Source organism: Lontra canadensis, unplaced genomic scaffold (genome assembly GCF_010015895.1).
Source record: "Lontra canadensis isolate GAN:19392208 unplaced genomic scaffold, GSC_riverotter_1.0 scaffold26, whole genome shotgun sequence".
In the NCBI taxonomy this organism is placed as follows: domain Eukaryota; kingdom Metazoa; phylum Chordata; class Mammalia; order Carnivora; family Mustelidae; genus Lontra; species Lontra canadensis.
The window spans coordinates 16,377,613-16,390,939 of NW_022631020.1; the positions used below are offsets into that span (position 1 = coordinate 16,377,613).

Sequence of the window (13,327 nt, forward strand, 5' to 3'; positions counted from 1 at the left end):
TCTGTGGGTCCCACCATTATTCTTTTTTGATGATATATATTCAGTTATATTATAAAATATGTATTTTAAAATATTTATTCAATACATTTGCATATTAATCATTGTGTATATTCATATATACACTTACACACATCTGACTACATTTGCCTAATTCTTTTCCCTTAGTAGTAAAAATATTTTTCCAGAGAAGATGTACAAATGGACAACAGGCCCATGAAAATATGCTCACTAGTCATCAGAAAATGCAAATCAAAGCCACAATGGGATATTATGTCACACTGTCAGGTTGGCAAGAATCAAAAAGGCAAAAAAAAAACCAAAAAACAAAAAACAAACAAGTGTTGATTAGGATGTGTAGAGCGCTCTTCCTACATGGCTAGTGGGAATGAAAATTGGTGCAGCTATGGTGGAAAACAGTGTGGAGTTTCCTTAAAAATTGAAAATAGAAGTACCATATGATCTAGCAATTCCACTTCTGGGTGTTTGCTGGAAGAAAATAAAAACATCAGTTTGAGAAGACATTATGTATTCCAATGTTCACTGTAGGATTATCTACAATAGCCAAGACATGGAAGCCCCTAAGTGTCTGTCAATAGACAAATGAGTAAATAAGATGTGGTATCAATAAACACACACACGTACACACACGATAGAATATTAGCCATAGAAAGGAATGAAATCTGCCATTTGAGACAACGTGGATGGACCAGAGGGTATTATACTAAGTGAAGTAAGTCAGACAGAGAAGACAGATACTATATAATTTCACTTACATGTCAAATCTAAAAAAAAAAAAAAAAAAAGGCAAATAAATCAACAAAACAAAAACAGAAATGGACTCATAGATATAGAAAACTAACTGTTGGTTACCAGAGTGGGGAGAGGTTGAAGAATGGGTGTACACACACACACACACAGTATGTGTGTATATATATATATATATATATATATATATATATATATCACATCCAGCAAGTTCTCAAGACTCTGGGTAGCACAAGCCAATGTTGTGTTCCATGGAGAGCCTTGGCCCTTTTAGGTGACACATACTGACTTTTCCATCATTATCTCTAGGGTATCTACCTTCATATAACTTCTCTTCTAATCTGAATATGACTTCCTTAGTAGCTAGTAATGAAGTTTTCTCCCTTTTTCCCCCCACACTGATCCCAACACATGACATGCTATTCAGGCTCCGTGTGCGTTAAGAATCACTTATAATCCATCACTAGAACCAGAAGCAAGTCAAAGTTCAAAACTGCCATTGGGTAAGTAGTGAGGCTCACTTAAGAACAGTATATTTACATTTATATATTGATGGTCCATAACGGAAAATATGCCGAGTATAAGCTCATATAAACACTTTCAAATCATTTCTACTCTCTTCATAAATCTACCATGAAATCTAGCATAAAAGCATCTTTGTTGCTGTGTCTGTGATTAATATTAAAAATGACTAATGTTGTCTGTTGTTATCATTTCTCTCTGAGCATCAGTTCTCTCCATATACAAATCACACATTGCATTTCCCTTCCTCATTGTACAGCAAGAAATGCAACCACAGTGGATGTAATGTGAACACACCGCCATTGGTGGCTTCAAGTCTGATGCACTCCACAGCTACACTAAGCTTACTACTCCCAGTGGTTGGAAACGGACTAATTTGGAACAGATTTAGAAGGAAGATGGCAACATCTGTTTAAATGAGAATCCTCTAGATTATTGTCAAAGCTCAAATTTTATTTCAACTCTGCTATAGTATAATGTCATTTAAGTTAGACCATTTAAAAAAATATTTTATTTATTTATTTGAGAGAGAGAAAACAAGACAGAGAAAGAGAGAGTAGAGACAGCATGAGCAGTGGAGGGAGCAGCATAGGAAGAGGGAGAAACAGACTCCTTGCTGAGCTGGGAGCTCAGATTGGGGGGTCGATCCCAGGACCCCAGGATCATGACCTTGGCTGAAGGCAGCCACTTAACCACCTGAGCACCCCTAAATTACATCACTTTAATATAGATAACCAAACTTATAGCCACTCATGTGGCTGATGGTTGTATAAAATATGCAATGTTAGGGTTATTCAGGAAACTGCTGACAGCATATTTTCAGCACACCATGAAGAAAAAGAAAAGAAACATTTTTGTATACCTTCTACTTTCTAGGTACTATTTAAAAAAAAATACTTCATTTGTTTATTTGAGAGAAGCAGACTCCCCACTGACCAAAAAGCCCCATCTGGGGCTTGATCCCAAGACCCTGAGATCAGCACCAAAGCCGAAGGCAGACATTGAAACCAACTGAACCATCCAGGCACCCCTAGACACTATGTTAATAGCTTTTGTTTCATCATCTCATTTAATCTTCTAAACACCCTCTCACTTAGACATCATTATACCTATTACACAGATGAGTAAACTAAGGCACAATAAGTTTAAATGACCCAGTCTTTGGTCTGTATAGATCCAAAGCCCTTACTCTCTCCACTATAGTGTATCATCTTCCCCAAGAAAGAGAAAACTTACCCTTATATACTCCTTAATGCTTTTAGACCTCTTCAAGTCAAGTATTTTTATCTTGACTTACAAAAGCTCCTACCACTATATCGACTTCAACAGTCCTCTTCAATTTCTTGTGGTTTGTTAAGGAACATTAGGATTCCCCAGGATAGGTGCTTGCAAGTTCTGAATTTCCACTCAGAGCTTAGAGGAAGAAATAGCACAGATTTCCTTGTCTGTCTGTTCCTTCCTTCCTTCCTTCCTTCCTTTCTTCTTTCTTTCTTTCTTTCTTTCTTTCTTTCTTTCTTTCTTTCTCTTTCTTCCTTTCTTTCTTCTTTAAAGCTCCTCAAATAAAATGAAACCTCTATTTTTCAGTATGTTGATTATTTTTAACTGCGTGCTGATAATAATTTTAAATTTCTAATATTATTCTTAAATCACTATCTTGCTTGAGTTTTTGAGTGCAACTTTGTGATTAAATTTATTCTCTTAATCATTATGTGTCAAAAGAAAAGGCATCCAGGCTTCCATCAACCTGGCTCGTTTGACTTCTGCTTTTTTCCCTTTTCTCTCCTTAAAATTTTCTTTTCCCAAAGGCACAACATTAAGAAAACCTTGACTTGGTTTGAAATTTTCAACAAAATGGCTAAAAGTCATATAGCATTATTTCTTTTCTTTTTTTTAAGATTTTATTTATTTATTTGACAGACAGAGATCACAAGTAGGCAGAGAGGCAGGCAGAGAGAGAAGGGAAGCACGCTCCCTGTTGAGCAGAGAGCCCCATGGGGGGCTTGATCCCAGGACCCTGGAATCATGACCTGAGCTGAAGGAAGAGGCTTTAACCCACTGAGCCACCCAAGTGCCCCTTTATTTTCTTATTATAGCTTTCATAAATAATATTTCTCAACATCTAATGCAATCAAATGAACAATTATTGAATCATAAAAGATGGGAACAGTCTAATCTGAACTAGACATGTTTAGAAATTAACCACATTTAAAAAAAAAAACACATCTACGAATTAAAGCAGGGGTGCCTAAGTGGCTCAGTTGGTTAAGCGACCAACTCTTCATTTTTGGCTCAGGTCATAATCTCAGGGTCCTGGGATCGAGCCCGTCATCAGGCTCTGTGCTTAGCATGAAGTCTGCTTAGACTGTCTCTCCCTCTGCACTCTCCTCTGCCCATGCTCTCTCTCTCTCAAATAAATAAATCTTTAAAAAAAGAAGAATTGAAGCATCTCTGATGATCCTCCTCTCCTACAACAATTTAAGTGATATGTAAATAATTTGTATATTAATCACATTTTCAATCAATATCAATCAATCCCAGCCAGGGTTTTCTAATCTAGCCCTTGAACTAGTCAGTGTCAATAAGGGTTCTGTGGAAATAAGTTTTAGGGACATTCTCAATACTCCATTGATCTCTCGGAGTTTCATATTATACATCTATTCAAGTATTTAATAGCAACTTTGAGAAAACCTGCTGTAAAGGTAACTATTTAATTTGTTTTGGTCGTGAAATTCTTCTTTGGCTTTTTAACTTTGCCTGTAACTACTGCTTCTTAGACCAGGCATTAGGAAATTTTGGTGTAATCATTTGCAAGTGGAAAGGTTTTTATACTCTGTAATGTTTTAAGTGCTCATTAATTAATTTTGTAGATAAACAAAAGAATAGGATATATGTGACTAAAACAGAATATCTAAAATTTCTAAATTTTAAACAGAAAATCTAAAATATCTAAAATTCATAATTGATTTTCATTACTCTAATTGATTTTCCCTTAGTAAAGAAAACCGGTCGTATTCAATTGCATTTTCCAATAGTTATTTTTATTTTTTAGCAAATAAGTAACACCAAGTTTTCAGACCAAGAAAATCCCCTAGACCTTAACCATTCTCTAGTGCAACCAGGTTAAAATCTTTGGAAAGTTCTCTAAGGGCTCCTTATCATTTGAACATCAAGAAGTAAGTCCTTGAGAGGTACCTGGATGGCTCAGTCAGTTAAGCGTCAGGCTCTTGATTTCAGCTCAGGTTATGATCTCAGGATTATGAGATTGAGCCCCGAGAGTGGCCCCACTGCATGGAGAGACTGCTTAAGATTCTCTCTGTCCCTCTCCCTCTGTCCCCTTCGCCTGCCCCCTCCCCACTGCTCACAGGCACACATACATATGCACTTTCTCCCTCTCTCTCTTCTCTCTCTCTCTTGAAGATCAAGATAGGTAGCAAGCTATGACTTCTATTCTACTCTCCCCTGAAACTGACCACAAGGATTCCAAAAGGGAGTCTGTTACAAATAAACAAGTATTTGTGGCTGTCCAGGGTCTTAAGTTTCTACACTGTTGTGTTCACTTTCAGCTGCAAATATGGAAAGCCAAGATCCAACTTCCTGTCCTTTTACCTCCTATCTAAAGCACTATACTCATATATAGGAATAAGAAATTGTGTGCTCTTTAGGGAGATGATTCAAGCATCTAGATAGAGTTCCAAAAATACCATTAATGGGGGTGCCTGGGTGGCTCCATCTGTTAAGCTTCTGACTCTTGATGTCAGCTCAGGTCGTCATCCCAGGGTCGTGATCTCAGGGTCATGGGATTGAGCCCTGTGTCTAGAAGGGAGTCTGCTTCTCTCCCGCTCCCTCTGCCATCCCCAGCTCATGCTCTGTCATTCTCAAACAACACACCTTAAAAAAACCAATACCATTAGTAATCTCTCTGTTTTTCCACTACATGTATATTAGAATGACTAAAATAAAAAACAAAAGAAAACAAAAAACACCGACAGTACTTTTTACTTACTGACAGCACTGGCATTACTTGAAGAAAGGGCCAGAAACTGGACCTCTCCTAAATTGCTGGTGCACATATGAGATGGTACAACCACTCTAGAAGTCTGGCAGTTTCTTACAAAATTAAACACACATTTATCATGCAACTCAACAATCATACTCCTTGAGTTTTATTGTAGAGAAATGAAAATTTATGTTCATGCAAAGGTCTATACAAAATACTCATAGCGATTTTAATTATCCTAGCCCCGGAGTAGAAACAACCCAAATGTCCTTCAACAGGCGAAGGATAAACAAATTGTGGGTGAGGCATACCACGGAATACGATTCAGCAATAAAAAGCAACAAACTATTATTATCTGCAGAAACATGAATCTCAAGGTAATTATGTTAAATTTTTTAAAAAGCCAACATCAAAATGTCATATACTATACGAGCCCATTTATATCATTCTTGAAATGAAAAAACCACAGGAATGGAGAACAGATCAGTGTTTGCCAGGTGTTGGGGAAGGCGAAGGGAAACTGTAAAGGGTACCACAAGGGAGCTCCATTGTGGTGAGTTCTGTATTTGATGTGGCGGAGTTCATATGAACCTATACATGTAATAAAATTTCACAGAACTATAACACATGTACCCAAAAAAAGTACATACAAGAAGCTCTGGAATCTGAGTAAAACCTATAGTCCAGTTAATTGTATTGTCTCAGTGTCGAATCCTGGTTTTGAAAAATGTATTATAGTTTTTCAAGATGTTACCATTAGGGAAAGCTGGGGGATGGGTCCAGGGAAACTTTCTGTACTATTGTTCAACCTCCTGGAGTTCATAATTTTTTTCAAAATAAGAAGTTTTTAAAAACTCGAAAAATTTCATCTGCTTTTTTTAGGAGGTAGGGTGTGGGAGAAATGGGTGAGGAGGGTCAAAAGGGATAAGATTATAAAATAATGAAGTCACGGGGACGTAATGCACAGTATGGTGACTACAGTTAACCATATGGTAGTGCGTACAGGAAAGTTGCTAGAAGGAATATCTTAAAAGTCCTCGTCACAGGGAAAAAAAAATTGCAACAATGTATGGGGACAAATGTTAACTAAACTTATTGTGGCGATCATTCTGCAATATATACAAATATTGAATTGTTACGTTGCACACCTGAAACTAATATGTTATGCATCAGTTGCATGTCATATCATGTTATATGTCAATAAGAAAAAAAAAATTTTCAACTGATTTTACGAAGGCTTATGTCTTGGGTCACTTTTGCAGATTCAGCTATGTAAAAGAAATACTCCGGCCAATCTTAAGTGTTGTGTCTGCCTCAGAACTCCCCCATGATTTTGCTCTCGATACAATTCCATACAACAAAACTCAGAGGTAAGACTTATGTTGATGTTTTTGGTTTTATGAAGCTAAGTCAGGCCTCACAGAGAGCAAATAAAGATAAATTTCAAATTTAAATTTAGAAAAGAGATGTTATCTAAACATACTGTTAACAACAATGGGATTTAACAGGGAAGGTGAGGATTGCACTGCAGTTTTGGGGACAATAGCCCTTAAGTGAAGAGGGAATTAATTACTTATTAACATTTTCCTTGGTATGAATGCATTAGAGAAAAACCAAAATAAGATAATCACGTAATGTGGACAATGATCTGATTAAACGCTTATGGGATTCACGGTGTCAGATGTGTGATTCTGGGAGTGGCGCATGGTAGGATTATCAGTGGAATTCAGTGAGAAGTTTTAAATTTCTTATGGATGATCTGAAGGTCTAAAAATACAAAGCTGATAAAAATAAAAATGCGAGGCCATGTTTAGCATATGGCATGAAACGGAACAGGCTTCTTGAGTGACCTGTAGAGAGTCATTTATATATTTATCCAAACTTGCCTTGGCCATATTTCCTTTATGCAGAGTTCTAGATGATTGGTTTAGCAGTGAAAAAATACATAAATTGTTTAAAATAATTTTTCATGGTCCAGGTCATGACTAGATCTCCAGCTACAAATGTTTCTCACTTTGCATCATCTTAATGACCCCTGAGGCATTCACTGTCTCTACTCTCTTTTAGGCACTCATTCCCAACAACTTGTCCATTTGAATGTCCTAAGAGACTTGCATAGCCATCTTAATATGTCAATACTGAGTTCATGGTTTGTTCTTACAAACTTGCTTCTGTTTCTGGAGTCTCAGTCTTGGTGAATGGTTTGAACGTCCATCCAATCCCCAAGCTGAAATACCCATTCCCTTTCACCCAGCCCTGCCTCCCAGGGCCACACGCGGCCCGCCCTCTCTCACAAATGTTTCCAAACTCAGACTCTACCAGCTATTGGAATTGCCATGCTCCCCTCAGCACGCCATCACTTTTGTGTTAAAACCTCCACTGGCTCCGTAAGACTAGATTTTAACTGTTTGCTACACAAACAAGAAATGACAATTACAAGATGTGATAGAAGTGTTACCTATTACTATCTATAATGAACACTACTGTAGTAATAACATTGCAATATATAAAAGTATTAAGCCAACATATTGCACACCTCAAACCTAAGCAATGTCATATGCCAATTATATCTTAATTTAACAACAACAACATGCCACCACTAACAACAAAGAAACCCCATTGGCTCTGTGTGATGTTGTATCAGTTTTCTAAGGTGACCATGACAAACTACCACAAACTGAGTGGATTGAAACAACTACAGAAACAGTTACCTTACAGTTTTGTAGGTCAGAAGTCTGACACAGGTCACACTGGGCAAAAATCAAGGTGTAAGCCAGGCTATGTTCCTTCCTTTAGACTCTAGGGGAGAATCAATTTCCTGCTCATCTGACTTGCTGGCAGAATTCAGTTCCTTCTGGTGGTAGGACCAATGTCCTCATTTCCTCTCTGGCTGTGGCCCTGGAGTTTGTTCTCAGTATCTAGAGGCTGCCCACATTCTTTGGTTTGTGGCTCCCTTCCTCCATCTTCCAAGCCAGCAATATGTGGCCAAAACCTTCCCATGTTGTCTCTCTCTGACCATTCTCCTGTCTCTCTTCGACCTGACAGACGTTCAGCTTTTAATGACTCCTGTGATTAGATTGGAGGAATCTAGGATACTCTGGGATAATCTCTCCATCTCAAGATCCTTAATTTTAATCATATGTGCCACATCCCCTTTGCCATGTAAGGTCACCTACTCCTAGGTTTGGGAGATTACGACGAAAATGTCTTTGGAAACCACTATTCCAACTTCACAGATGTGTTGAAGTTTTAGAAAAGCTTATACGTAAACTCTTCTTTTAGAACAGAAAACAACTGCGAGAGAAAGAACAGGACTCAAGACAGTTTTCAGGTCATGGAAATGTCAGCTTCACTGGTGATACTGCCAATTGACAGATGTGACTAGATCCATGGCAAATGGCTTTTCTAATACTTCACCCCTGAATTAGACAGGTTTTCCTACCCAGACACTGGCCAGTAGCCTTAGACGGAGGATGCTCCTGTGAGCATACCTGTGGAAGAATGGAACTCTGCAAATTCAGTTCCATCCCCAAATTCATCATCCCCAATGAACACAGTTCCGGAGAGGAGTGTGAAAGCGATAGGGGGACGGGACAGGACAAGTTCTTCTCCATGAAAACATGACAGAAGTAGACAAAAGGAGACAGAAGGTCCCTCATCACAGTCTACTGACTGAATCCACACTTCAAATACCGTGTCTTTCACAGTCAACACCCACCCACTCTTTTATCTCCTGTCACTGCCCCTCTCGAACCCTGCATTCCTGCACCTGGGTCTTCTCACTGTTCCCAAACATACCAATTCCCTGCTTTCCTGTTTGCCATCTTCTCTACCTAGGCGATCTCTCCAGTCTTTGTGGTAAACTTTTACTCATTCTTTAAAGGCAACAGCGCATGACTCCTCTGAACACAGCTCTGTAGCTCCCTCCAAACTCCCTTCTCTTGAGGTCTTACCTCCTCATGGGTTTTCAGCGTCTCGCAGTGGTTGGATTTGGGACATAATGGAATCTCATTAAGTGTTTTTGAATGATCTTCATGTTTTGAGTGATATTTATTCAAGAATTTCTCTGCCTTTCTGCCTTCCTCTTGAGGGAAAGGATTATATCTTATTCATCATTTTAGCCCCAGCACTATATCCATGCCTGATACATAAAATGTTCTGCATAAACTTCTCTTAAAAGAATATGTAAATTAATGATTTAATTGGTTCCCTCCAAAGCAGAGTATATTATTGGAGATGTCTGCATAATTATATCTGGATTCTCTGGTGTATTAGTTGCTATTTTTGAAGGGAACTTCTAATATATAAATCAAGAGCCCTTCTTGTGGCCAACAAAGTCCTAAAGTCCACATTCCTTGCCCTGATTACCAAACATACTTTCCTGGCTTGTTGCCTTATTTTGTTTTGATTTTATAGCTAGTATAACTACATACATAATACTATACTAATGTTATGCTATATTAGGTTATGTATATTATATTATGTGATATATTGGTTTATTTTCTTTCTGTGCATCTGTACTATAAGCCCCATAAGAACAGTGATTTTGTTTTATTTAATATCTCAAACAGTAGTTGCTATATAATAGGCATTAATTAATCTTGTTCAATGAATGAAAAAATGAATGAGATACAGTGGAATGAGAGGAGAAAGTAAGACTTTGAAATCAGAGAAGACTGGGTTAAAATCATAGTTCTTTGCTTTTCCTAGCTGTATGGCCTCAAGCAAATCATTTAACATTTAATAATGTTAAATTCTTGCATGGTTGGTGGGATATTGGCAACAATATATATAAAATATCTGGCACACACTAAGCGTTCAAGAAATGGTGGCTACAATTATGTCACTTGCTTTCACAGTTAAGGACATTATGTTAAAATTATTAATGAAGATGAGTTTCTTTCATGCTGACCAAGTACACCTTTGCGCAGCCTTAACTGGGAATGAAATGAAATTATAAGGTGTATACTTGATTGCAATCAGCAAAATCAAGTATCTTTAATGAAGTGTCATGATAACCACCAAACTTATTAAGAATACTATGAAAGGATTTTAAATATTCCCAAGAAAGAAATATTTCAACGTCATCCAAAAATCTCTCCAAGTTTCCTGTTCAACCCCTGCAACATTCAGCCAAGATGGCAGTTATAAGGCACCTTGGCCTCTGTAAAACCAAAACGACTTTTTGGGCATATACAGTCTGATTCATTTAAACCAAAAAAAGAGAAAGAAAAGAAAACCCAACCTTTCAATTTCCAGAATGTTCTGTTGCATCTGCATTTACTCTAGATTCTACAGTAAATTCAATGACAGCTTTAAGTTAGATAATATTATAGTTTTTTTATGTTCCCTTATCTTGATTATTTTTAAATTAACCATTATTTTATGTCTGGTAGCTTATGGATTTCAATGAAATTTTTTACCCATTGTGTCTGTAGGTTAGGCAAACATGGACACAGCAGATCCCTCATCTTGATTAAACTTGTACCATCCTATAAAACAAGGCTAGTTTTCACTCTTTGTTGTTGAAAAAGTTGTGGCCCAATGCAATCTGACTCTCCCACAGCTCAAGAATCAAAAGCTGGTTGGTATATGACATCATGGAAAGTACACAGCTTTTAGAAAAATCTGATTGAGCTCAGATCTGCAACGGACTGTGTGTCCTTGTCTATTCTCCAAGCCCTATTCCTCCTCACCTGTAAAAATGGGGTTTTTAGTCTCACACAAGGCTATGGCCAACACTTAAATGAAAAACCTATATGTGTGGGGATCTTTAAATGTAAGTCTTTATGCATTTTTAATATCATGGGATTAAAGCATAAGTCTCTGACAGAGTTTAGCGGTCTTTTAATACATTTCCATATATCCCATGTGAAACAAATAACAAATAAAACCCCCAAAACACGTGATATGTCATTTCTTTGCTTTGTTTTCTACTCCTCTGGTTGAGTGTTATCGTGTTCCTGAACCACCTCTAAAAGGCATGTTCTACCTGCATTACTGAATCATAATCAACTCATTTATTCATTCAATGGATATTTATTAAGCACCTATAATAGGCCAAACAGTGTATTAGACATTAGACTTGCATTATTGAATGAAACAAGTAAGGCTTTTTTTTTTTTTTTGGTCTTTTCTTTTTTTAAAGATTTTATTTATTTATTTGACAGACAGAGATCACAAGTAGGCAGAGAGGCAGGCAGAGAGGGGGAAGCAGGCTCCCTGCTGAGCAGAGAGCCCGATGAGGGACTGGATCCCAGGATCCTGAGATCATGACCTGAGCTGAAGGCAGCGGCTTAATCCACTGAGCCACCCAGGTGCCCACAAGTAAGGCTTTTATTCTCTTGGGAAAGCCCAAACCCCACAAAACTGAATAATAAAGCAACACAAAATAGTAGGTATTTGGATTAGGATTTGAGCTATAATGAAAATAAAACAGGGTGTTGTGTTACCGAATTACTTGGGGCATTGATAAAGGGGTGTCTTAAGGACACTACTCTTAGGGAAGACTTAGAGAAGACCTCTTTGAGAAACCAACAAACTAAAACAAGGATTCGGAGTCACCTCAGTAAAAACCGCAGCGAGGGTTGTGGATTTTGTTCTGTATTTAGTGGAGGATCACTGTGGAAGCTAAGAAGACAACGTTTTGTAAGGGGGTAAAAGTGGAAACAAAGAGATGAATCAGGAAGCTGTTTATCATCAAGGAAAAGCAATAAAGGTAAGAGCATAGAAAAAGATAAAGTGCGGGCCCTTCTTCAGACAGACAACCAGGGAAGCCGTATCTGAGGAAAACTGTTGGAGACGGACTGGAGCACAGGGAGGGAGGAAAAGTATTTCAGGTTGCTGGAAGAGGCTAGTGAGAAGGGGGTGGGTGTAGGAAGCAGAGATGACAGTCTCTGCAGATGGAGTGGATGTGGGGTGTCAGGGGAAGAGAGACGGTCAGGTTTGAATAGTTCTACTGACTCAGAGAAATCTAGGTGAGGAGAAGATTTTTGAAAGAATGGGCAAATCAAGAATTTTTTTTGTGTATGAATGATCATTTTAATTATCTGTTGAATATACCAAAGGAAATCCACAAACCTTTTATTAGAAAACCAATGACAGCTTCCTTCTCTGTCACGGCTCCATTTTTCAAAGGCAAACTTTGGCTGCCACCTCCAACTCCCCTGCCCCCTCACATGACAGAGAAGGCTCCAGGCTGAGGGCTCTGCTGAGAAAGACACCTGCCCCAGATTAAGACGGTGGAAGGCAAGATCACAGCATAAAGGCATGCTCCTGGAGAATCAAATTTACTCGAAGTTTGAGGGAAAACCAGTATTTTCACAAAATAAAAAGAAACACAAATAAAAAGATTAATATATGGAACAGAGTGAAACATTTGCATGGATTTTAAAGATGAAAAATGGACAAAAATTACAATAAAAATACACAGCTTTCGTGTATAACACTTTAGGAAGACAACTTCTACATAAATCAAAGGAGAGATGTTATCATTCTGAAATAAAGAAAATGAGAATTATTGATTCTTACCTCTAGTTTAACTGTTTAAAAAGAGAAAAATTGGAGGAGGCATGAAATACTTCGTAAACTAGAAACTGAAGACTTGTATGGCAAACTTCATTGATACTGACACATCCTTAGGACTCAGGTTAAGAAATTGATTGCTTGGGGAGCCTGGGTGGCTCCGTGGGTTAAAGCCTCTGCCTTCCCAGCCCAGGTCATGATTCCAGGGTCCTGGGATTGAGCCCTGCATTGGGCTCCCTGCTCAGCGGGGAGCCTGCTTCCTCCTCTCTCTCTCTGCCTGCCTCTCTGCCTACTTGTGATCTCTGTCAAATAAATAAATAAAATCTTAAAAAAAAAAAAAGAAATCGATTGCTTTTCCATCACTGGTTTTAAACACATAATTACCCTGTTTAATTAGTTTATTTTCTATTTACTTTTCTTATCTCTATAATCATAATTCTGGGATCAACGGTATTCTGTTTCTACAGTTTGGCAAGCAACCTGCTAATTAATTAAGCAACCCATTAGTTTTATAGGAGT

The 13,327-nt window shown here is 37.9% G+C and overlaps 1 long non-coding RNA gene across 1 annotated transcript in view; it reads left to right on the top strand.

Moving 5' to 3' along the window:
• LOC116871481 overlaps positions 1–11,942 on the top strand; it is a 33,745-nt gene extending 21,803 nt beyond the window's left edge. The window contains exons 2-3 of the long non-coding RNA XR_004383412.1: positions 6,547–6,654; positions 11,896–11,942. This is a non-coding gene — a long non-coding RNA (uncharacterized LOC116871481). The remainder of the gene's footprint in view (positions 1–6,546; positions 6,655–11,895) is intronic.
• Positions 11,943–13,327: the final 1,385 nt, after the last annotated feature.